This window comes from Gorilla gorilla, chromosome 4 (genome assembly GCF_029281585.2).
Source record: "Gorilla gorilla gorilla isolate KB3781 chromosome 4, NHGRI_mGorGor1-v2.1_pri, whole genome shotgun sequence".
Taxonomy (NCBI): domain Eukaryota; kingdom Metazoa; phylum Chordata; class Mammalia; order Primates; family Hominidae; genus Gorilla; species Gorilla gorilla.
Window position 1 is genome coordinate 19,563,194 of NC_073228.2, and position 25,809 is coordinate 19,589,002.

The following is a 25,809-nucleotide window of genomic DNA, read 5'->3' on the forward strand; positions in this document are numbered from 1 at the left end:
GGGGAGAGGTGCTGCGGCTCGAATGTTGGTTTCTGCCATAACCATAATTGAGAGTGAAAAACCCGGGCCCTGGGAGAAAGAAGCCAGTCCTGGTTCTGAGTGTCAGCGGCAGTGCGGATGAGCTCACCCGGGGACCAGAGCCATTTAGAGGATTTGCAGATGGAACTTCCCCTCGGGGTCCAACTGTGAGTCACTGTGGTTCCTGTCCCTGCAGCGGGCTCCATCTCCAGGCCTCCCACTTCACCCTGGGACATTATGGTCGCTGGTCAGACCTCATGACTCACTTGGACTCTTGAGCCACCTCTGGGGGTGGAGTCTCTCTCCTGGCATCTGGACCCTTGGTGCTATCGACGAAGCTTGTCTGGCGCTCTTAGCTGCTATGTGCAAGACGTGTGTCCCAGGGAAAGCCCCTCTCTCTCTGCAGAGGTCAAGTGAAAGCCACGGCCGCAGCCAACAGAGTTCAAAATGCAGGCTTGGAAAGTCCAGGGGGCTCTGTGGAGGTGAGACAGCCACAGGCTGAGTTTTCTGAGCCCTTGGGGTGAGTTTGGCTGTGATACCTGAGAGATGGGGGAACTAACAAGCACCGTGTTGCAGTGTCGTCCCATGCAGAGGAGCGAGCAGAGTTCACCCAAAAGGCCAACGGCTGGCAGGGTGTCACGTTTCCCACCACACCCGGGGCTCAGCCTCTGCTGTCATTTCTCCTCCTTGGTTTTCATCTTCTAAGGGAAGAAATAGTGTCATCTTTTCTCAACCTGTCAGTCTCACACCTGCCTGGAGCCCCTGGCAGTGAGACACCCAGTGCTGTTTAATCTGATGTCATCTCTGTTGATTGTCTGTTTTAGAAACCAGGTAGCAAGAGGGACTTTCTGAGGATTAAAAAAAAAAAAGTAAATCCCCAAACTATTTTGGGGAGGTTTTTTTTTTTTTTTTTAACCTCCTGTTTTTTAGTTTCATGATTTCTTTTTCTCTTAAATGCACTCTCTTTTTTAATTAAGAAAAATTAATTTTTTAAATTAAAAAAGAGAGACCAAATGCACCCCTTGGGTTGAGGAGTTATGAGAGCAATGTTTAGGGTAAAGGTCAAAGGTGAGGTGGATATCACTGGGTCTTGGGCATGGGTACCCACCTGCTGGCAAACATAAGAGAGGCCATACGAGAGTGGGGAAAGAAGGGTTACTGAAAAATGCATATGAGCTTGTTTTCTCTAATGACGTTTATTTGTTGTCTATCAGGAGATTAGTCCTGAGAGACTGACACCAGAGCCACCTGATGAATGTGGGTGCTCGGAGCCTTGGACTGGATGACCTACCTATCCTGCCTCCCACCTGACTCCTGAAGTAGGGGAGTGTATTAACAGTCACAGGCCTCAGTTTACCTGCTTTCAGCCTCTGCCCTTCCCCAGAGGGTTGAAGCTGACTTACTGCATCGCAGTTTTGTCCTTTAGTTCATCAGCTCTGGAACTTTCCTCTTCTGGTGTTTTTGGTTTCCAAACAGAGGATTGAGGACATATGAGAGCAATGTTTAGAGTAAGGTCAAAGATGAGGCGGATCTAACTGGGCCTTGGGCATGGGCGCCTACCTGTCAGACTCTGTCCTTCTCAGATAGCTGCCCAGGCAGGAGCTGCTTCTTGGGACAGTGAGTGGGCCATCTCCATTGAGAGAGTAGGGGGACAAAGGGAAAAGGCAGGGACTGGGTCACTCCTGGGGATGCTGTTTGACATAGACCATGAGGGTCAGCCCCACTGGGCCTGGCTGACCTGGTAGATGGGTAGGTCTAGGGTATGAACATGGATATTAGTTGGCCAGGGTGTGAGAACTTGTGTGAAAGGGTCGGCCCCTGGGTGACTCAGTCTCCTAGCAAACTATAAAAGGGAAGTGACTCATTTCCAGCCCTGAACAAGAACTCCTAAGGCTAGGCCGCCAGCACCTGTCTGGGACGTGGTTAGTTATTAACGCTGCCAGTAAGAGTGTCATGGGAACCAAACGCAGGCCTAGATGCCTGGAGGCAACTTGGCTTTTCACAGCTTGCAACTGTCCACTCACCTTCCCTTGCTGTGGCTCCTCTCTGCCTGACCCCAAATGCAGAGGAGCCCCTTGAACTCTTAGTTGCTGGTGGCTCCCCAGGTGCCTCTTGAGGGTGCAGATTCCACAGGGGTTGGGGAAGGGGGAAAAAGAAATGGGTTGGTCAGGGGAAATCACAACTTTTTTTTTTTTTTGTCCTGTTTAGAAGATCAGGTTCAAGTTGCCAGCCAGACTCTGGGCTTCCAGGAGGAGTGGGCTGTGGATGGCCTGGCCTCATTTGCATGTCCCTCTCCTCCCGGCCCTGCAGGTGCCACCTCCTGAGTCCTGGTTCCTGCGGCTCCGTCAAATCTGCAGTGAAGGCCTTTGGGAAGCGTGGGTTATGTGGGTCCAGGGGGCCCACCCTCCCGTGGAGGCCCTTGACCTGAGGATCACTAACTCACACCCCACCAACCTCTGGCCCCCAGCAAGGGCAGTGTTCCTCTTGCTCCATTCTGCTCTGAAGTCCCCCAAACCGCTTCCTGGGACTGCTTAGTGAGATACAAGGCTCATCTCTGAGGACCTCTACAGGGCTGGTGAGTTGAGCCAGGAGTTCAAATCAGCTCTGCCTTCTCCTTTCTTTCTCCATGTCTGGAAAAGTACAGAATGGGCAGCTTCTCCTCTCAGATCCCAAAAGGCATGTTTTACTGCTCCTGGGGGAGGCTCAGCCTGGGCACAAGCTATGTCTACTCCTGCCAGGGCCCTGTCCCTCCACTTCCAAACTGTCAAGCAGGAGGAGGGAGGATGATTGAACAGAAAGACACAGGAGTTTTAGTGAGTCAGGCTCCCCAGTGTCCAAAAAGGGACCCAGGGCCCAGGGGGAAGAGACATCCCTGGTATTTGTTGCCACCTTTGTAAAACCCTCAAGTGCTGGCAGGCAGCACAGAGGGAGTGGCGATGCCACTTGCCTGCCTAGTCTATGGGAGGAATTGGGACATGCGCTCCCTGGGTGGCCCTGAGCAAGCCATCGAACTGCTCCCCCAGAGTTTCCCCATCTGTAAAGTGGGAATAATAACAACACCTGTCCTGCTTACTTGACAGGGTTTATGTGAGGCCGGCTGAGATCACCGAGCATGTGACAGGGCTTTGGGAGTGGTTAAGGGCCACCCAGATCGGGGTTGAGGCACCGGGGTGCTTATGGTGATTAGCAGCAGAGCAAGGCCTGAGGTCTGTGCTCCCCAGGGAGGGTGGCTTTACAGGCACCCACCTGCGGCTTAAGAGCTTCTTGGGCCTCCCACGGCTGATAAATCACCACCGAGTGGGTGTGCTTTGTCTGGGCTCCAGCATGAGCAGACAGCCTGCCCTTGGCAGCTGCAGAGAGCAGCTCCTCTGCCTTCTCTCCCTTTCTTAGTGGGTTGGGCAGGCGCAAAAATAGATCCCAGAACCCCATCTCTTGGGTTTTGCCAAGGGACCCTCCAACTGCTCATCTAGACATTCTGGTGGCATTGAGTTCCTTTCTCAGGTCACATAACCATTGGGGGTGCTGATTTAGGTGTCTCCTGGCATGGTATTTGCCCTGGTTTATCACCTGCTGCTGCTGCTGCTGCTTTTTAAAAAAATTGAAGATGGGGTCTCACCATGTTGCCCAGGCTGGTCTTGAACTCCCAAGCTCAAGTGATTCTCCCACCTCAGCCTCCTCAGTAGCTGGGATTACAGGCTCATGCCACCATGCCCTGCTTGTTACCTTGCCATCAAAGAAGAGAGACTTGCAGAAGAGTGTCAGATTCTATCCCATAGTGCAGTATACCAAGGAGGTGGTCTGCAAATGGCCATTGAATATACAAATAGTCTCAGACTTAGCATTTTCTTTCTCATGGTTTATGTTGCTTTGTATAGTTCCGTGCATTTGTTGAAAGGAGGAAGATTGAGATTTAAAGGAACATCCCTAGTGGGATAATACCCATCTGCTTAGTGCCTTTTCAGTGCTCAGCACTGTGCTAAGTTATTTGAGTACAGTCTTTGCTCTCATATTTAATAAAATCAGACTCTTTTTGACCACCTCATTCCATCTCCCATTCAGACCCACAACATCCTCCCAGCCTGTCCAGATAGGTGCTTTCTGCTTGGACACTTTAATGATGGAGAATTTTATCTCTCCTGAGGCCACCCATTCTAACATTGGCAACTGCAGTTGTTGGGAAGTTCATCCGTTTAGGGAGTGTCCATCTGCCTTTGGATACTTCCATCTGTAGGTCCTGGGCAATGAACAGGGGATGAGAGTATGGCATTATGGCTGAATTGTGGGATGCAGACTACAGAAAAGTTCTGTGAAGGGATGGGACCTGGAAGAATCAGAGAAGACCTCGTGGAGTTACTGAAACTTAGAGAAAAAAATGGACTGAAGTAGAGAGAGAGCAGGGAGGCTGGCTATGGTGGCTCATACCTGTAATCCCAGCACTTTGGGAAACAGAGGTGGGTGGGTTGCTTGAGCCCAGGAGTTCAAGACCAGCCTGGGCAACATAGGGAGACTCTGTCTCTACAAAAATTAGCCACACAGGTAGCTAATTTTTGTATTTTTTGTAGAGGATCCTGGTGGGAGGATCACTTGAGCCTGGGAGGCGGAGGTTGCAGTTAGCCAAGATGGCACCATTTTACTCCAGCCAGGCTACAGAGTGAGACCCTGTCTCCGAAGAGAAAGAGAAGATGAAGGCTTTCTATAATAGTTTGAGTAGTGATCTTCCAAAATTCATGTCCATCTAGAACCTCAGAATCTAACCTTATTTGGAAATAGGGGCTTTGCACATGTAATTAGCTAGGATCTTGAGATGAAATCATCCTGGATTCAGGTCCTAAATCCAATGACACATCCTTAGAAGAGAAGAAGACAGAGAGAAAGACACTATGAAGATGGAGCAGAGATTGGAGTGGTGCATCCGCAAGCCAAGGAATGCTGAGGATTGCCTGCAGAAACCAGGAGAGAGGCAGGGGGCAGATTCTCCCCTAAAACCACCAGAAGGAATCAACCCTCTCCATACCTTGATTTTGGCTTTCTGGCCTCTGGAACTGTGAGAGAAGAAATTCCTGTTGTTTTAAGCCATCAGTTTGTACTAACTTGAAATGGCAGCCCTAGTAAACTAATATACCATCCAACCTTGAAAGACAGATAAGAGTAAGGAGGCAAAAATAACCATGCTTTGAGGGTTATTTTTGCAGCCCAATTCCCCAACCCCCCACCTCAAGTCTATATTTCTCCCAGACTTGAGGTGGGGGGTTGGGGAATTGGGCTGCATGGTAAGGAGACTGGACTCTTTCATTTGTTAGCAGGCAGGGTCTGCAGGCCAGATGCCTCATGGTGCCAGGATGAGGTGTGTGTAGAGGAGAGTCTTTTTGCCAGGAACCTTGGAGGTTTTCAGAGCCCAGAAGGATGCCAACTCTGGACCTCCTGCTCCATTTGACTTCCTCTACTAAATTTCCACCAGTTCCTGCATCTTTATTCATAGAAAGGGATCAAACCATCCTTAACACTCATACCACTCTGCAAATAAACATGTAACTTATACAATGACAGAAGGAATTATAAGATGCTTACTATTAGAAAAATGTATAAAAGCAAAGGAAATACTTAGGAACCATATTTAGTTATAGGATGTTAATCTTTTATCATTAAGTAATAGTTCAATATTTTCTTGATTGTTTAGTATTTCATTGTAGGAACATGTGACACGGTTATTTTTTAATAGTTTTTTTATGTTTCCAACATTTTTTCCCTTTTGCTGTGAAATAAGGCTCTGATGACAATCCTTGCAGCAAACTTTATTTATATCTGTACTAGCTTCCTGAAGCTGATGTAGTAAGTTACCACAAACTTGGTGGTTTAAAGCAACACAGATTTTTCTCTTGTAGCTCTGGAGGTCAGAAGTCTGACTGAGACTTCTGGAGCTAAAACCAAGTCATTGTCATCAGGGCAGGTTTCTTTTGGAGGCTTCAGGGGAGAATTGTTTTTTGCTTCTGATGACTGCTGGCATTCCTTGGCTTGGAGCCACATCGCTCCAGTCTCTGCCTTTGTGGAGTTCTCCTCTCTGTAATCAAGTCTCCCTCTGCCTCCTTCTTATATGAACACTTACAGCTACATTTAGGGTCCATCTGGATAATCCAGGATAATCTCCCCATCTCAAGACCTTTAACTTAATTCCATCTGCCAAGTCCCTTTTACCATATACCATAAGGTAACATTCATACATAGCAGGGATTAGAACATGACTGTCTTTTGTTAGGGAGTGGAGGGGAGCAAGAGTTTGTGCCATTATTCAGCTCATCACCATATTCATGACTATTTTCCCTTTTACCATATACCATAAGGTAACATTCATACATAGCAGGGATTAGAACATGACTGTCTTTTGTTAGGGAGTGGAGGGGAGCAAGAGTTTGTGCCATTATTCAGCTCATCACCATATTCATGACTATTTTCTCACAATAAATTCCTAAAAGTGGACCTAGAAGGAGAAAGGGCCATCCTTAGGTTGCATGTTCAGTGGTCAGTAGATAGAACTGGCATCTTTTTGTTGCTGTTCCTTTAAGAGCCTTTCTTAGCTCTCCTAAGAGTCAGATTGGATGGGGAGGTGGGGTGTACATTGAAACCCCCATTACAGGAATCATTTAAAGTTAGCCTCTAGGAAGCTTGGGGCTAATGAGATAATTCCCATTAGGAGAGGAAGGAAATGAAGGTGGCCTGACATCCTTTCTGTCTCTAATTTATATGATTCACTGAAACCTCCCCCTCTTCCCCCGCACCCCCCTCCTTCGGCCGCCCCTTTGAATTCTGGTTCCCTGTCCACCGCCTCTGCCAGCCAGAGCTCTGGTTTTCAGCAAGCCCCAGCATGTCTGGGAGCCCAGGAGGGTTGCCTTCCGCTGAGATGAGGCATTTGGGCTCTTTTCTTGGCAGCTGTGCCAGAGAATCTACTCTTTGCCTCCTTCCTCTCTTTTCCCAGAGCTTGCCCAGCTCTCCCCACCCCTACCCCTGCCCCAACAGGGATGGAACTGGTGCCTATAGGACCGCAGAAAAGAGAAAGGCTGTCAACAGAACACTGGCAGGCTCAGGGGACTTAGGGGCCAAAGCTGCAGAGAGGTTTTGTTTGCTTCCTTCCCCTACCCCCCAGTACTTTTTAGGGGGAGGAGAAAGAGAGAGAGAGGGAGAGAGAACAAAAAAAAAACACACACAAGAGAACAAGAGAGAGATCATTCTCTTCCTGTTTTGCTGTGCTGCCTACACTTTTGGTCAAAGTTCTCTGCAAACATGAAAATCCAGTTTGGGTCTTTAATTAGAAAAGTGTGAAGACTCCCAAAAACTTTAGGGTTTTTGAAGTTCAGATCAAACCCTGGAAACACATTTAGGGGCTGGAGAGAGAAAGAGAGAACGAACCCGAGAAGAGCAGAAAGGGAGAGCCCAATCTCATCTGCTCGTCTATCGTATTGCTATCAGCTCTTACCCGTTTCATTTATTGGACACTGCCTTTCTTGTCTCAGACCTGCTGGGAGCAAATCTAATACCCACCAACCCCGTGCCCAAGAAGGGTCTCTGGCATTCAGAGGGCAGCATGGCTCTTCCTAGCCCCTGGTTTACTTCTTTTCTTCCTCTCACCCTCCCAGAGGGAGGCCATATGGTGGAGTCTTCCGAGTCAGGGCCAAGGGCCAGAGCGGCTCTGGCCCTGGGGACAGTCCAGCAGCCCTGATGTGCCGTGTGGGTGGCCTGTTCTGTGAACTTGCTGCCTGACCTCCCCGTGCCTCTGAGAGTCCAGCTGCAGCCTTGGGTAACAGCCTGGCCCTATCGTGATGGGAGGGTGCCGAGGCCCAACTCCCCCGCTCACCTTGGCACAGATGCCACAAGCTGGCCAGGCCATGCGGGGCCAGGACCAGGCAGAACAGACAGAGCCCCCATAAGCATCGTTTCCAGTTGAGTTGGCCTATCTTGGCTCATAAGGCCGTGGTGTCTCTAATGAGAGTGAGACAGAGACAGACAAACCAGGGGTTCAAGGAAGAGAGAACACAAATTAGAAAGATAAAAGATACAAGGGAAAGATACAGGAGTTGGATTTCTATGTAATGTAGCATGAAATAATAGCCAAGCTAGAGTTTGGATTAGTCTTAGCTGTTTTGGAATAACGCCTTTATCAGTAGCTGAGCTAAATCATTCATGGTGAGGGTGTCTTAAGTGCCCTGCTCATGACTCCTACCTTCATTACCTCCTCCCTGCATGTGGACACAAGTTCTCAGAACTTTTAGGGGTGGTTGAGGGAATACAGAAGGAGGCGAGGTAAGGGTTAATCTAAATGTTACAAACAATTTTATTGATTTAAAAAGGAAAAAAAAGGAGTAATGGAAGATGGATCTGGGCTTTATTGTACACATTTTAGGAATGGTTTATAGCAGGAGAATAACCACGGAAGTGGCTTAATGTCCTTCCTCTTCAGAAATGTGCTGACTGTATTTTTGAAATGGAGATAATGCCATAGGGAAATAGAGTAATAAGAACAAATAGGCGGGGCATGGTGGCTCACGCCTGCAATCCCAGCACTTTGGGAGGTCGAGGTGGGCAGATCACGAGGTCAAGAGATCGAGACTATCCTGGCCAATGTGATGAAACCCTGTCTCTACTAAAACTACACAAATTAGCTGGGCATGGTGGTGCACGCCTGTAGTCCCAGCTACTCGGGAGGCTGAGGCAGGAGAATTGCTTGAACTCGGGAGGTAGAGGTTGCAGTGAGCCGAGATTGTGCCATTGCACATTGCACTCCACCCTGGCAACAGACAGAGATTCCATCTCAAAAAAAAAAAAAAAAAAAAATTAACTGAGTCTTTAGTACTTAACTCAGTCCTCACAACAAGCCTAGAAAGTATCCCTGTTTTACAGATGGGTTCAAGAGATTTGAGGTAACTTGCCCAGGAGCCTACGACTCCTAAGAGGTTAACTAACCCAGGACTGGAACCCTGATCTGACTTCGTATCATTAAGCTATGGGATCTCTGAGAATTGCCACCTGAAGTGTTTTCCTGTTGGTAGGAATGAGTGGGTTCATGTTCTAAGGGCCTCCCATGCTTTAAGATGACTAGCTTGTGCTGCTAGCGAGCCATTCATTTGTTCATTCATTCATTCGTTTGCCTCTTCTTTGCCAGACAGTGAGCTTGGTACCCTCAACACAAGAAGTAAAACATGGCTGCTACTGCAGCCTGCAGCCTGCAGCTGACCGGGTCGACCTACACTACCGGGCTGGGGAACATCAGGAGGCAAGAAGGCTGCCAGCACCCACAGTCTGGGGACACATGCTCTTTCTCTCCCATATCAATGGGCAGTCCTGCTTGGTGACCCAGATCCAAACAACTCAGAGGTCCCACTGTGTCCTCACTGCAGACTGACCGCTGGCTCTCAAACATCTGGGTGAGCAGTAGAGACCAACAGGGAACTTTAGGGACCAAGGGAAGAGGACTTAGAAGTTTATCCCTCATGAGGAGAGAGTGGAATCAGCGACCGTCTCTCTGGAACCTCACTCCTGGCCTGATTCCCAAAGGGGAGAAGAGCTCCTGCCTGGTCTCAAAGTCAGTGTTTCTCTCTCCCCCTCGATCCCCATTGTTGCGGCAGGGCCAGGACTCTGTCCGGCCAGGTCCCCCACTTGCTGCTAAATGGGTCATCTGCAGAAAGAGAAGGAAAGGCCTTATGATTGGCTGTTGGATGGCCCCTGAGGGACGTAGTGCATGAGAAGGAGAGGGAGGGCAGAAGGGAGTCTGGGACTGGGGTACCTATTATCTTTAAAGTCCATCTTTTGGCACAGTCCACCGGGACAAACAAGGGATCCAGGTCGGCTGGTTCGGGAGGGTCTTTGATCTACCTATAAATTAATGCTTTTCAATGGGGAACCGCGAAGCAGCCCCACCCAGGGCCTCGGAGATAACAGGCTGGTGCAATCACAAACCACCGGCCTCTTGATAATGCCGGGTTTTATTGAGGTCTGGTTTTTGCCCATTGGGAACACATCCGGCAAGCATCAAAGGGAGCAGGCGTCACCTTGTGCAAAGAATCGTGGGCCCTCAGGTGTGTGCACCTTAGGTTGCGTGTGTGGCTGTGTGTGCACAAGCTGGCCCGTTGGCAATTACCTTTCTGTAGATCAGAGGCCACCAGCCCCAGAGGGGCCTCGACAACTCATGAACTCTGTTCCCTCATTCTGGATGGTCCAGCTCCTAAGATGTCCTTGAAAATGGTAACTTAGCATCTTAAGTAGGAGGGTCACTCTTGTGTCGTTGAGTCCCTGACTCGACATCCCAAAGGCAGTTGGTGTGAGAAGTTTAATGGTGAGGTGAGGTGGACACTCAGAGGAGACAAAACTTAAAAGCTTATCAGACTTGTTCCTTTGCAGTCTTTTGAAGGTTTTTGCGTGGAAAGTTGCCCTTTGGCAATGGAAGAGTTAATGGGTGAACTGGGGGAGCTGTGGTCCTGGGGGAAGGGTCATCCCCACTCACCCCCAGGCTGTGCCTCTTGGCTGCCTCATATTTTATCTGGGCAGTCAGGATGCTGTGCACTGCGTATTGGCCTCTGGAGACCAGCGCAGAGAAGCACCACAATACAAACAGAACATCTGGAAGCTTTTTAAGGTTTGTTTTTTAACACGTTTGCAAGAGTCAGGACATTTGCACACGGGGTTTACTGGCTGGAGGGAACCCAGGGACTTGAGTCAAGTGGGAGATCTCTGACTTTGTGAGGAGGGGGTGGTGAGGGTAAGGAAAGGAATGTGGGCCGGGTGCAGTGGCTCACGCCTGTAATCCCAGCACTTTGGGAGGCCGAGGCAGGCAGATCACCTGAGGTCAAGAGTTCGAGACCAGCCTGGCCAACATGGTGAAACCCCGTCTCTACTAAAAATACAGAAAAAAAAAAAATTAGCCGGGCGTGGTGGCTGGCGCCTGTTGTCCCAGCTACTCAGGAGGCTGAGGCAGGAGAATGGCGTGAACCCGGGAGGTGGAGCTTGCAGTGAGCCGAGATGGCGCCACTGCACTCCTACACTCCAGCCTGGGCGACAGAGCAAGACTCCGTCTAAAAAAAAAATTATGTGTGTGTATATATATATATTATATATATTATATATTATATATTATATATTATATATTATATATTACATATTATATATTACATATTATATATATTACATGTAATATATATTATATATATTACATGTAATGTATATTATATATATTACATGTAATATATATAAATTAGCTGGGCATGGTGGCACGTGCCTGTAATCCCAGCTACTCGGGAGGCTGAGGCAGGAGAATCGCTTTAACCCAGGAGACGGAGGTTGCAGTGAGCTGAGATCGCGCCACTGCACTCCAGCGTGGGTGACAAGAGCAAAACGACGTCTCAAAAAAAGAAAGAAGAAGGTGGGAACACTGGAAGCAACAAGGTCCGATATTCTTCAGACTCACTTGTTTCAGTGACCTGTTGGAAATCCTTAGGCACAGAAAAGGAACCTGGAACAGAATCCTGGGTTCCTTGTCTTTCTGGTCTTGCTGGTATGGAGCAATTGGACTTCTTCTTCCTTGTCCCAATCAGCTGCAGTAAAAGGACTGAAAGAATAGAAGGCAAATCCCTTGGGAAAGAATGGACATGCTGGCCCTAAGGCCTCTGGGAGACATGCTTTATAGACTGGTACCTGTTCCTTTATCTTTCCATCTGGGCTAGCCAGGTGGGGCTGAAAACGTAGAGTGCAGGGAAGCCATTGATCCTGGTCCTGCAGTGACTTGGTACACCTGAGAGAGTGAGAGCCGGTTGGCTTCCTCCTTTTCTCCTCCTCTTCTCTACACCCCCTTGCCTCCCCATACTGACATCCTGGACTTAATGATTTAGGCCAAGGGAAACAAGGAAAAGCTCGGCTCAGCATTTTAGCAGAGCAGGCTGGGAATGAAATAATGAAGAAAAAAGTCATTCCCGGCAGGAGAAAGAATTTATACGGGACTTAATCTTTCTTTTTAAGGAGAGGGCATCTGCTTGTTCATCCCTCCCTCATTCTTGGTCACTGGTTTCTCGTTTAATTCTTCCTTCTCCACTCCACCTCCTTTATGGCCCCATTGCCAAGCTTATTGTCAGGGCTCCATTAAATATATGTGAAATCTATGCTTGCTCGGAGAGTATCCTTGTGCCCATGGAGTTTATCTTGAAAGAGGCTCACGGTCACATGGCTGCCTTTATTAAGACAGTTCTTTTCGTGGGATGAGCTAATGCTTAGCACCTCGTGGGAGCTGGCTTATTGTTTGCTGCTTATTAGGGGAGGAAACTGAGGCTTTGTGTGGTTATTTATGTGAGAGACTGAAAGGTGTCCACCCTGTTCTTATGGGAAATGAGGTGACACAGCTGCCAGGAATTCCACCCCGTCTAGTCACCCATCTGGCAGGTACAACGTTGGTTCCCAAGTCTACCCCAGCCACTCTTATTACAGTTTTTGCTTTGGAACCTCTTATGTCCTGCTCACGATCAGGATTCAGTACCTTCACCAGCTCGGAGCACACAGTTCCTCTTCTGGCTGGCTGCCCCTCTGCAATGAGCGATTCTTAACGTTGGCTCATCATTGGACTCAGCCAGGGAGTTTTCACTGCTGTCTCCGTCCTACCCTCATAGATTCTGCCTTAACTGGGTTGGGATGAGGCTGAGACAGTGGAATTTTGAAAAGCTTCCTAAGGTGATTCTATAGCGTAGCCAAGGTTAAGAATCACTCCTCTGGGACAGTGTTTCTACACTGGGGACACTTGCTGCCCGCTCCCCCCATCCCAGGCATACCCCGATGTCTGAGACATTTTTGATGATCACGCCTAGGATCAGGTTGGGGGGCCTCTGGCATCTAGTGAGTAGAGGCTGGGGATGGCACTGAACATCGCACAATGCCCAGGACAGTTTCCCACAACCAAGAATTGTCCCGCCCCAAGCATGCCTGGTTGAGAAATCTTGCTCTAGACTAGTGGTTCTCACACTTGAGTTTGCATCAGAATCACCTGGAGAGCTTATTAAAGCAAATTGCTGGGCTGCACTCTCAGAGTTTTTTATTCAGTAAATCTGGAGTGGAGCTCAGGAACTTGCATTCCTAACAAGTTCCCAGGTGATGTCAAGCCTGTTGATCAGGGCTACAGTTTGAGAACCATTGTCTTTGAGTGACTCTGAATCCTACTTGCCTATATCTGTGATATATTGTACCCATGATGATTACTAAAAATCCAAGACAACGGGCTGGGCACGGTGGCTCACGCCTGTAATCCCAGCACTTTGGGAGGCTGAGGCAGGTGGATCACTTGAGGCCAGGAGTTCGAGACCAGCCTGGCCAATATGGTGAAACCCCATCTCTACTAAGAATACAAAAATTAGCTGGGCATGTTTTACACACCTGTAATTCCAGATACTCAGGAGGCTGAGGCAGGAGAATCACTTGAACCCGGAAGCCAGAGGTTGCAGTGAGCTGAGATCATGCCACTGCACTCCAGCCTGGGTGAGGCTCTGTCTAAAAAAAATAAAAAAATCCAAGACAACACAACAATGACTTAACTAAGACAGAAGAGCATTTCTCTCTCACACAGAAACACAGAGGGAGGCCATTTAAGGCTAACGTGATAGCTGTGGAGTTGTCAGCCATCTAGGCTCCCATCTTCTTGTTAGACCATCTGACTGCATGCCTTCCATTTTCCATGTCCCTGAGTCCAAGATGATTGCTGGAGCACCAGCCATCATGTCCTCATTGAAAGCAGAAGATAGTAAAGGCAGGCAAGTAAAAACTGGGCTCCTTCCAGAACCTTTTGAAGCAGCCTCCCCAGAAGTCCTGCAACACTTCTGCTTTAATCTCCTTGGCCAGATCTTGGTCACATGGTCATATCTCACTTACAGGAAGGCTGGGAAATGTAGTCTTTTTACTCTGGGCTGCAAGGTGTGACCTCCAAATTAGAGTTCTGTTACTAAGAGGAAAAGGTAGAATAGATACGGGAGTGGCCAACTAACAGATTATGCTCATCTGTGCACACCTACTCTTTCCTAAGGGTTGTGGTGTATTTGGTATCTACTATGTGCCAGCTGCTTTTCATGTATTATCTCATTTAATCCTAAGAGCTTTGCAAGGTGGATAATAATATCTCTATTTTGCAATGATGAAACTGAGGCTTTCAGAGATGAAGCCACCTGCCCAAGTTATAGTCAGCAAATGGTTTAATTTAACATTCCACTTCGAAGCCAGGGCCACTTCTTGCCTTAGATGCTCTCACAGACCTGCTCGTTTCTTGCTGAGGCTGCAGGGTGTTGGTTCGAGCTTTCCAAGCCAAATTCCAGCTCCCACCCCTTTTGCCCAGCTCCCCTTCACTGTTACCAATATCTCTCCTGTGATACTCTCTTCAAAAGGCTCTCGGAAAATACACTGTATTGACAAGATTAGTTTCTTATTGCTGGTGTGATAAATGACCACAAACTCAGTGGTCAGAATTGAATTGGAGAACACCCAGCAGGTGTCCGCAGCTCCGTGTCGGGGGGATAATCCCCACAGATTTGGTCACCAACATCTTCTGTGTTGATTGTTGTGGGGTGAGAGCAGAGGAAGAGCATGGTTGGAGAGAGTTTTCCCTGCACAGTCACGATGAGGGCTCAGAGGGACTGACAAGGAAGAAGATGGTTCTCCAGCTTGAAGAACTCAGAGAAACACGTTTAGTGGTTTATTCTAAAGGCTGTTACGAAGGCTACAGGTGAAGAGATGCATAGGGTGAGGTGTGGGGGAAGGGGTGTGGAGCTTCCATGCCCTTCCTGGATGCTCCACCCTCTAGGAACCTCCATGTGCTCAGCTATCTGGAAGCTCCCCAGAGAACCCTGTCCTCTTGGGGTTTTATGGAAGCTTCATGACATCAGCATTCCTTCCCCAAGGGTATAGGGTGGGTCCCACTCTGGGGAGGGTCTCAAGACCTATAGTCAGAAAGGTGGGGAAGATTAGTCCTGCCTTGGGGAAGGGTAGTGGCTTAAAACAACACAAATTCATTCTTTCACAGTTCTGGAGACCAGCTTCACTGAGCAAAAGTCCAGGCATCTGGGGGGCTTCCTTCTGGAAGTTCTAGGGGAGAATCTGTTTTCTTTGACCCCTTCCTTGAATCCTTCCAACCTCTTGCTTCCATTATCACACTGCCTACTACCTCTCTGGGATCAGATCTCCCTCTGCCTCTCTCTTATAAAGACACTTGTGATCACAGTTAGGGCCTACCTGGATAGTCCAGGCCAACTTGTCAAGATCCTTAATCACATCTGCACAGGCCTTTTTGCCATATGAGGTAGGATTCACAGCTTGCAGGGATCAGGATGTGGATATCTTTGGGGGCTACTATTCAGCCCCCAACAGGAGCCCTCTTGCTACTGTTCTTCCATTTCTTGTCCCCATCTTTTTTTTTCCAAACACAGAATGTACATAGATTTCACTTCTGTCTGGGGTTTTTTTTTTAAAGGCCAGAAACATGGTCTACAGGGCAAGGCGATGTGTTGGGAGGGTTTGTCTAATCAACTCCCAGTGGCCATAGCAACAGACATGAAAATATTCAAGTGGAAAGGGACTGGGGGTGGAGGGGAGGGTATGGAAGGATCCTGCCCTAGAGAGGCTTGTGTCACCTCGGTCAGGTGACTTAACCTATGGAGTGATGTACGATGGAGAAGCATAATCAGTAGCTATGGTAGTTCCGTAGCGAGCTTTGCAAAGCTTCCCTGTAATTCTAGGGGATCAGATCTCTAGATGCCTTCTAATTCCTGCTCCTCCTATGGTCTTTCTCTAGGCTAATAGAGGTGTGTCTTTAGTGGAATACAAATGCCATATCTAGAAGAGTTTGATTTGTGGGGAGGAGGGAGAGTTAGGATCTGCTTATGGCCTAACCTCATTTTCCTCCCTTGTGTGGATTCCCTCATCCCCCCACACACCCCTTGGCTGGGCCAGCCCTGCTGGGATGAGAGTCTGGGGTGTTGTATGTTTTGCTTTTTATTTTATTTTGCAAATGCCTCACAGCATTCCCCTCTGTGTTTAATGTCCCACTGCCAAGTGCATGCAGTTGCCCGGCAACAAGTAGGAAGTCCCTGGGTGATTCACCCGGCTGTTGCCAATTAATTTGTGAGCTGCATGCATCTCCCAGGGGAAAAGGGCTCTCTCGGAGACAGCTCAGAGGGCCGCTAACCAGGTGGAGAAACGAAACCAGAGGAAGGTCAGCAGAACTTTGGGTTTGTATGGGGTGTTTTCAGGTCCAAATGAAAGGGTGTGTCCAGAGGGCCCTGGCAACACCTGTAGCAAAGACTCCTGGCTTCCTTCTTGGCCACCAATCAGAGAGCTGCCCGGAGCACACAAGCACTTCTGTGTCTGCACATTGGTTGCCTTTTTGATTTTTCATCCTTTTATTTTTTAATTGACTCTAAAATGCAGACTCTGCTGTCCCAGTTCATCTGCAGAGAAATGTCTTGAACCATTTTTCTTCTTGTCAGTCCCTCTGGGCTCTCATTGTGACTGTGTAGGGAAAACTCTCTCCAACCATGCTTTTCCTCTGCCCTCACACTACAACAATCAACACGGAAGACATTGGTGACCGAATGTGTGCAGGTTTCTCCCTGACACCAATTCAACTCTGATACCATCTACCTGGAGACAGCATCAGATCCCATGGGTTGAGGACTCAGTACCCAAGACTGCCCCCTCCTCCCCAGACACCAGTGGCCAGTCCGGGCCTCTGGAACTTCTCACCGACCAGCTTTAAGTTGGGGTTCCCATGACTCCCCTCTTTGGGTTCAATTAATTTGCTGGAGCAGCTCACAGAACTCAGGGAAACACATTTAGTGGTTTATTCTAAAGGCTGTTACAAAGGATACAGGTGAAGAGATGCATAGGGTGAGGTGTGGGGGAAGGGGCACTGGGCTTCCCTGTCCTCCCTGGATGCTCCACTCTCAAGGAACTTCCATGTGCCCAGCTATCTGGAAGCTCCCTGAAGAACCCTGACTTCTTGGGGTTTCATGGAAGCTTCATGATGTCAGCATTCCTTCCCCAAGGTATAGGGCAGATTCCTCTCTGGGGAGGGTCTCATGAGTCAGAAAGGTGGGGAAGATTAGAGTCCTGTCTTGGAGCAGGTGTAAGGAGGGCAGGAGAGGGATTCTGTTTCCTGAGGCCCAACATTATAGCAAAAGACTGTAACAAGGGCTATGGGAGTTATGAGCTAGGAACTTAGGACGAAAACCCATGTGTGTGTGTGTGTGTGTGTGTGTGTGTGTGTGTGTGTTTATAAAATAACACCACAGTGTCATTATCTCATCTCTGGCCACTGGTGCCCTTCTCTCTGGGTTTCCTGGCCACTGCACACATCCCCACTAAGGCCTCAGCTAGAGCCCTCATGAAGGAGAGTTCCTTTGCACCAGGTTGAGCGGGGCCCCCAGGTCTTTTGAGGGACAGAAGGGGGCCTGTTGGTTTCCAAATGCCCCCAGAATCCATCGTGCATTTCCCTCAAGGCCTTGCTATCCTCTGGCCCCATACTTGCCTAAGGAAACCTTTGATCCATGTTATGTCTCCATTATGGCCTGTGAGGGTGGGGTTTGTCTGTCTGGCTGATTCCTGTATCCACAGCATCTAATCCAATATGGTACTTGTGAATGCATGGATTTGTGGTTGCCCAGGTATTCCTTGTGGATTGATAGTGATTGCTAGAATCAGAGACCCAGAGGGCAGCCTTTTTCATAAGGCCTATGTTATCTGTATCTGTGAATAGGCCTGATATGGTTTGGCTTTGTATCCCCACCCAAATCTCATCTTGAATTGTAATCCCCATAATCCCCAGGCGTGGAGGGAGGAATCTGGTGGTAGGTGATTGGATCATGGGGGCGGATTCCCCCATGCTGTTCTCATGATAGTGAGTGAGTTCTTACAAGATCTGATGATTTTACAAGTGTCTGGCATTTCCCCTGCTTGCTCTTCTCTCTCCTACCGCCATGTGAGAAAGGTCCTTGCCTCCTCTTTGCCTTCCGTCACGATTGTAAGTTTCCTGAGGCCTCCCCAGCCATGTGGAACTGAGAGTCAATTAAACCTCTCTCCTTTGCAAATTACCCAGTCTCAGGTATTTCTTTATAGTGGTGTGAAAACAGACTAATACAAGGCCCCTGACTTGCACTGCTAAGACTCATCAGTTTTAAAATAGGGCACTCTCCTGAAGGCATTTGGTGCTATTCAATATATTTGTTACTCAGTAATGGAAGGTAATGTTGGGGGGTGAACATCAAGGAAAGTATCGTGAGTCCAACTCCATCTTAATTTATTTGCTATCAGAATTAGGGAAAAATAAATATATTTAATGGTGTCTTACCATTTCCTCTGAGCTATCCACTCTGAGTAAGTTCCTAATTTATTGTTAAGGGTGTTTCAGAAGCAGAGAGAAGTTCCTAGTAAATTCTAAACACTAGGATTAGGGACCAGAGCCCTGCTGTTCTGTAGCAAGAACACCGGCACCCTCTGTGCCTCGGCTTTCCACTATAAAGTGGGTGATCTGCCACCCTCATGCTCCCTGCCCCATAAATCGCAGAAATAATAGTGTCCGGCTGAAAAACAGAATTTTCCACTTCCTCTGGACTGGCTGCGCTCAGTGGCATTTTAAAAAATCAGCTCTGGATTTCATAGTGGGATTTGTGTAGGAGGGTTCCTGGTGATGATTCAGTGGATGGATAGTTCCTTGAGAGGTATAAATAGGCATTCCCCCACCCCCACCCCCAACACTTAACTAAAATACTGCTTTTTGAAGTATATGTTCTGTTCAACAGCTAAAGCATTATAAACCAAAGACAGTAATGTGATGCTAGCCCCTGAAAGGGCAGAAGCTAGAATCTAATTCTCATGCTGTTTTTTGGTCTACAGGATGGGAAGGACTGATCCACATTCCCACCAGGAAGTTTAGCGGAACCCCCGCGTGCCACCTGGACCCCCTGGAAGGACCTGGCTAAGGCTGGACCACCTCTTGAGAGGCAGGAGCTCCGGATTTGATCAAGAATTCTTTGCTGAGCATGATGCCTCATGCCTATAATCCCAACACTTTGGGAGGCCAATGTGGGAGGATCTCTTGAGCCCAAGAGTTCAAGACTAGCCTGGGCAACACAGAGAGACCCCATCTCTAAAAAAATAATAATAATAAAATAAAAAATTAGCAGGGCATGGTGGCATGTGCCTGTAGTCCCAGCTACCCAGGAGGCTGAGGCAAGAGGATGGCTGGAGCCTGGGATGTTGAGGCTGCAATGAACTGTGATTACCCCACTGCACTCCAGCCTGGGCAAAAGAGCGAGAGACCCTGTCTCAAATAATAATAATAATAAAATAATAATAATAATCTTATTTTGGAGAATAAAGAGACCTCTGGATTTGAGGTGCCATTTGTGTAGAAAGAAAAGACCTTTACACCGAGAAATAGTCTGTGTTGACCTGAAGGAGCAGAGGGATGCATCGCTGGAGGTGACCTACAGTTGAAGAAGACTCATTATGAGAGACCTTGTCCTTCTTCCTTGTGGAAAGTGTTTCCTCTGCTGCTACTGCTCATGAGACTCTTCCCCCTCCCTGTCCCAGGGAACCAAAGGGCTTTCTACCACACCCTTTCTTGCCCCCCGCCTCCCATGTCTGCTGTGCCTTTGTACTCAGCAATTCTTGTTTGCTCCATTATCTTCCAGCCGGATACAGAGTGAATAGTTAACCACACTTAGGTCAAATAGGATCTAAATTTTTGTTCCTGCTCCGTGTAAAGAGGCCAGTGTTTGTGTGTTGCAAGCAGCCTCGGAATAGTAACTCTTCTCATTTGTTTGGGATCTGGCCACCAAGTTCCAGAATGATACACGGATCAGTGCAGAAGTTCATCAGGCTCTCGGACCTTAGGGCTGTTGGAGAAGGCTTCAGCAGCAGAACTGATGGTGAAGGCTCGTGTTCTCCATCCTCAACTTTCTTTGCTTGGATCATACACAAGAATACATTTGGAAGGGCAAAAAATGAACACTGTTGTTCATTGCAGCCGTGTTTTGTGACACAGATGCACAGTCTGCTGTGAAGACCTTCTCTCAAGTGGCAGTTGGGAGTCCATGCCAGATCATGGTGCTTCATGAGAGACTGACAGCTATCAGGGGTTGTGGCACTTAGTGAGGACTCTCCTCCCCCAGTGTGTGCTGATGACACATACACACCTGACAATAGCTTGAGTCTTCTCTGTTCCTTTTACTCTGTAGCCACCATACACATGATTTAAAACCCTTTCTAAATATCTATCATGGTTCATCCTTGTCCAAATGCAGAGTCAGAGCTATTTGTACTTCATTATTATTTCCAAGGCGAATAGATGGCTTTCTTTTTGCAAAAATAATTAAAGTTTTTGTATGTTGCAGTTGCTGTGCTTGTATGACCATTCAGTGAATTTGGTGTCTTCTAAATAGAACAGTGGAGTCCTTGTGGACATCTCAGATTCATCACAAAATGATTGAGGAGAACCTCTTGAAGATGTTTAGAGCTATTGAAATTTACAGATTGTTGATGGGTTTTCACCTTTTTCTTCCTTTCTTGACACACAGTTACAGGCATTGTATTCCTTGGATTCCTACAGGTGTCAAGGAACAGAGATCCACTTATGTTAACTTCATAAATCCTGGTTTATTCAAAAGTCATAGTGATAGTAAGGTAGACAGGAAATAGTTCCAGCCACTGCCTAGCTAAGCCTTTTCAAAAAGCCCAAGGTCATTCAGCAGATGCAGAAGCAATAGTTGGTTTTCAAAGATAACAAGAGCAATACCATCATGGTCATTTTGATCCTCTGTTCAGCAGCAAGGTTCGCTGCCCCTGACTTTAGAATTCTGCCATCGTGATGAGCTGAAGGTAACCAACGGTCCCAGTTTGCCCAGGACTAAAGGGTTTCTTGGGATGAAGGACATTCAGTGCTAAACCTGGGACAGTCCTGGGCAAACTGGGAAAACTGTTCACCCTCCTGGGTGACTCAACGACCATGCCTCTACTTTGTTACTTGCTATTAACTGACTGATGCTGTTGACTGGTTTAGCCAATCTGCATTCAGAGCTTTTGCGTCTGGTTACTTCATTGGCCCTCAGGCAGCCACAGATGGATGCTGTTGGATCAGGCACCAATGCTGACCAAATCAATTGTTTCCAGGATGGTAGGGTTGTATGAAGAACCAACTGAGACCATGTCCTTCTGAGTGTTGTGGATGGTGGGCATGGCAGGCCTTCAAGGTATCAGGGATTCCTCTCCAATACAGCCTTACTTACAAAGGAGAAACTAACTTTCTCATGAAAAACAAAACAGTTCATTAAGAAACAAAACTAACACAGCCACTGGGAACTGAGGAAGAGAGACTGTAATGTGTGTGCAAGCACATACACACACACATGCATACACATGCTGTCTGTAGAATCATGAGCCAGGATTCCAAATCTGCATCTTTGCTAGACAGAGATCAAGAACTAAAACCTTTGGGATGGTGTCGTCTGGGAAGCAAAGGAGTTGGCTAGAGGACTTCCTGAAATTCCTTTGAACTCTAGAATCCTTTAAAATATCAAGGGTGTGTAAACTGGGGCTAAGTATGTACATTCTCTCTAAAGGCTCCTAGATAACCTTTCAGTTCAATTCAGTGTGGAGTGGGGCCTCCCAGCTTATACTTACCTTTCTAGACACTGACTTTTATCTGGGATGAGGGAGCAGAATTTGGAGGTGGTGGTCAGGGCGGGGGTAGGGAGGGGAGTGGGTAAGGGATAGTTGCACCAGCCCAACTTTTTTGGTCTTCATAACAAGAACAACCTGAACGCAAATTACAGGGTCTTTTGTGGACTAGAAAAAGCCAGGTTTTCAGGATCACGTGGTGTCCTGAAGTTGTTGCTGCTTGTCAGGGCATCTGACCTCCATCTTCTCTGCTGAAAGACAGGCATGAGTGTTTGCAGTGCTGGAACAGGGGCCTTCAGATAATTTCATTCATCTGGCATGGCAAGACCACAGGGAGGGAATTACATGCTAGGGTAGAGATGAACTTATGGACATATCATGCACCTTGGTGTTTGCCGCTGTAGTGATTCTCACTACCTTCGCTACCATTGGAGGGATGCTCACCCACCTCCTTGGGTGCCATTTTTCTTTTTTAAAAGATGAAGGCATTTCAGATGATCCCTTCATTTATGTTCCACTTTCATTCTTTGGTTTCAAAAGAAGTCCTGATCTTATGTCAAAGGCAACAATCTCTTCTCTCAATCTCTCTCTCTCTCTCTCTCTCTCTCTGTCTCTCTCTCTCTCTCTCTCTGGCTCACTCTGTCACCCAGGTTGGAGTGCAGTGGCATGATCTCAGCTCATTGCAGCCTCGACTTCCTGGGCTCAAGAAATCCTCCTGTCTCTGCCTTCCGAGTAGCTGTGATCACAGTTGTATGCCATCATGCCCAGGTAATTTTTTTTATTTTTTTGTAGAGACAGGGTCTCACCATCTTGCCCAGGCTCGTCTTGAACTCCTGGGTTCAAGCAATCCTCCTGCCTTGGCCTCCTGAAGTATGTGAGCCAATGCGCCTGGCCCTCTCTTTTCTTATCTCCTTATCCATATGCAATCACAGAACCTGAGAGGCTGAAGTGGTCTAAAGCATCACTCTTCTCTAGATTTATCTCTGACTAATGCAGGAATCCCCTTTCAAATCAGGCAAGGGATCGTTCAGCCCAGGGGAGAGAGGACTATGAGAGAGGCTGAGTGATACCCAGCCTGATGGGGAAGTAGTTGAATTTTAAAGAGTGTTTCATACACTATCAAGTGGCCATGAATGTCAATTTCTTAATGAGATTTTGTGCTAAATGCTTTTTGCCCTCTTCCCCATGTTTGTGCTGGTTTAAAAAAAAAAAAAAAAGCACAGTGCAGGGAGGCAGAGAGACCTAAGTTTTTGTCTCAGAAAGCTCCTCCTCATCTTAATTCCTTCCATATAAAATGAGGGGTTTGGGCCACACGATCCCTGGAGCCTCTTCTATTAATAGTTCTGACATCCACGATGCTGGCATATTTGATGGATAAGCTATCAGCCTTCTAGGAGTCCTTGTCTTAAAGGTTTGCTGGGGTTTTAGGTCTCATGTTAGAATAGTACATTAGACATTGTCCAAGGTGCAACGTAAAGTGATTTCATCTTGCCTTAATTTCATTATGAACATAACTATTTCGAATTAGCTCCCCGACACCGCCCCCACCCCCCAATTTTGTTCAGCCTCGCCTGTGAGATTTTCCATGGCATTGGAACTTGATCCACAGGAGAACTTTGATCCTCTTCAAGCGGCCCTGGAAACCCATGTGGGAAAATATTAGTCATGTTGACAAGAGAGATAGGAGATTCTCGTGGTGAAACAAGTCCCTCTGCTCAGGAGGCTGCAGTTTAAAGGATTTCAAGGTGACCTTGGAAGTGGTCACTGACCTTGGATAAGACCCTTATATGCCAGGCTGGTGGAGAACAGGTGGAGGGAGGCCTGAAGACAGCCCTAAACTGAGGGGTCTGGAAACCTGATCACCGGCCCTGCCCTTGGCTTCAACATGTCCAGGTCACATGTGAGTCACTCCAGCCTTTTCTCTGGGTCTCAGTTTTCTCATCTATAAAAGGGACAGAGAAGGGGCAGGGGTTGGTCTTGACGATCCTCTGAGGTTCCTGCCATGCATCAAGTTCTCAGCCTTGCCTGGCCCAGCTGGTTCCTGACAAGCAGTAGCCCTTTCTCCCTTTGCCTTTGGCTGTGCAAGTCAAAAACAGGGCTGTCCGGGAAGTCCATTACCAAAGAATACTTCAAAGCTGTTTGCACGCATTGTCAGTTGCACTGAACATGAGTTTGTTGAGGGAGAAGGTAAATAGACATACAGGCTGATGACAGGAGGGGTGGAAGGGGGACCACTATTTACCCCCAGGGTGGCTGGGAGGGGAAAAAAAGAAACCCTGCCTGCCATTTTGACCAATAAATAAAAACTGGGAGCTCTGCGTGGCTAAAACCGTAGGGGATTTATTAGTTTGCTTAGTGAAAGGCAAATATTAAGTCTTAAGTTGACCCGTCCTGGGACCTGCCTTTTGGCTTTTGTATGCCGTGCGGCGCCAATCACTGGGCCCTCGGGTTATCGAGTTCTGTTGGAGTTTTTTTTTTTTTTTTTTTTTAATTGTTTTCCATCTCCGTCTTTTCTTCCTCTTTCACCTGCCCCTTCCCACTATGTCCCGCCTTTTTCGGTAACTTAGGTCTGGGTTTTGGAGGGGTGAGAAGGGCAAGGGTGAAAAACATGTTCTGCTTGTAGAACTGTCTCTGCCCAGGGCTCTGGCCAGCCCAGGAATTGCTGATGCCCGGGATGTGGTGGCTCAGGGGAGTGACCCCAGCAGGTGGTCCTCATGGGTCCCTTCCATCCTCTCTCCTGGACTATTAATGTTAGGTCCCAGGTGTAAGGCAAAGGCCTTGTCCCTCACGAAAATGAGCATAATGACAAGCATTGGAAAAGAACAGAGTACGCCTATTTCTAAGTTTTAACTTTCCTATCCCATCTGAGTCTTCATACCCAGCAGATGATTTCAGCCTGAAAGAGGGACTGTTCAAGGTGGGGCTATGCCCATTAGGGTCTGACCAGGGCTTGTGACTCACCATGGAGTGAAATATCGGGACAAGAGGGGCTGGATGGCCACCGAGTCTATTCAGTTTTCAAGTAGGAGCTGCAGTGAAACTAAACTAGATGGAGCATTGTTTATCCTTTGCTTTAAACATCCACAGTGTAATCCAGGCTATTCTAAAACATTGCAGTTTGTGGGTGCTAAGATCTCATGGGTGGTGCTTGCTAACAGCCACCCACTGTCATGTACAGCACAGCAGGACACACTGCTCCATGCCAGACCCTAAGTGCCCATTTCCTGGCCCACCCCAGTGACTGTCCAGGATGCATCTTTTTTTTTTTTCTTTTGAGACAGAGTCTTGCACCGTTGCCCAGGCTGGAGTGCAGTGGCGCAATCTCGGCTCACTGCAAGCTCTGCCTCCTGGGTTCACACCATTCTCCTGCCTCAGCCTCCCGAGTAGCTGGGACTACAGGCACCTGCCACCACGCCCAACTAATTTTTTGTACTTTTAGTAGAGACGGGGTTTCACCGTGTTAGCCAGGATGGTCTTGATCTCCTGACCTCGTGATCCACCCACCTCGGCCTCCCAAAGTGCTGGGATTACAGGCGTGAGCCACTGCGCCAGCCCAGGATGCATCTTACTCGTCTACCTGGGGCACTATGGCTTCCCAAATCACTACTCACATTCTAGAACTGCTTACTTCAGAAAGTTTCTTGCACATTCCAGTAATTATTTTTTTTTTGAGATGGGGTCTCACTATGTTGCCCAGGCTGGTCTTGAACTCCTCCACTCAAGCAATCCTCCCACCTCAGCCTCCCAAAGTGCTGGGATTACAGGTGTGAGCCACCATGCTTGGCCCAGTAATGATTTTTTATTGAATTCAGCACGATCGTTAATCCTTTGGCAATTCTTCACAGAAGAGTCTATTTTTTAAAGGATAGACATTGGGCATCCAGGGTACTGAAATCCTACGAATGCTTCGAGGCTCATCTCAAATGCTTCCTTCTCTCAGAAGCCATCCTGGATTTCTCCTTCCCTCTCAACCAGTTGTGACCTCTCCCTCACATATTCTGACATAGGTACTCAAAAAAATGTCAGTCTTCCTTCCTTGACCATAGCACTTTAGTATCTCATTTACTGCACTTACAATGGACTTGTTTTGGCACCCTCTTCTCTCCCAACTCT

The 25,809-nt window shown here is 47.8% G+C and overlaps 1 long non-coding RNA gene across 1 annotated transcript in view; it reads left to right on the forward strand.

Moving 5' to 3' along the window:
• The window catches only part of LOC101137088 (uncharacterized), a 189,229-nt gene extending 168,816 nt beyond the window's left edge, over nt 1–20,413 (forward strand). Inside the window, exon 3 of the long non-coding RNA XR_010133721.1 lies at nt 18,913–20,413. This is a non-coding gene — a long non-coding RNA (uncharacterized lncRNA). The remainder of the gene's footprint in view (nt 1–18,912) is intronic.
• Nucleotides 20,414–25,809: the final 5,396 nt, after the last annotated feature.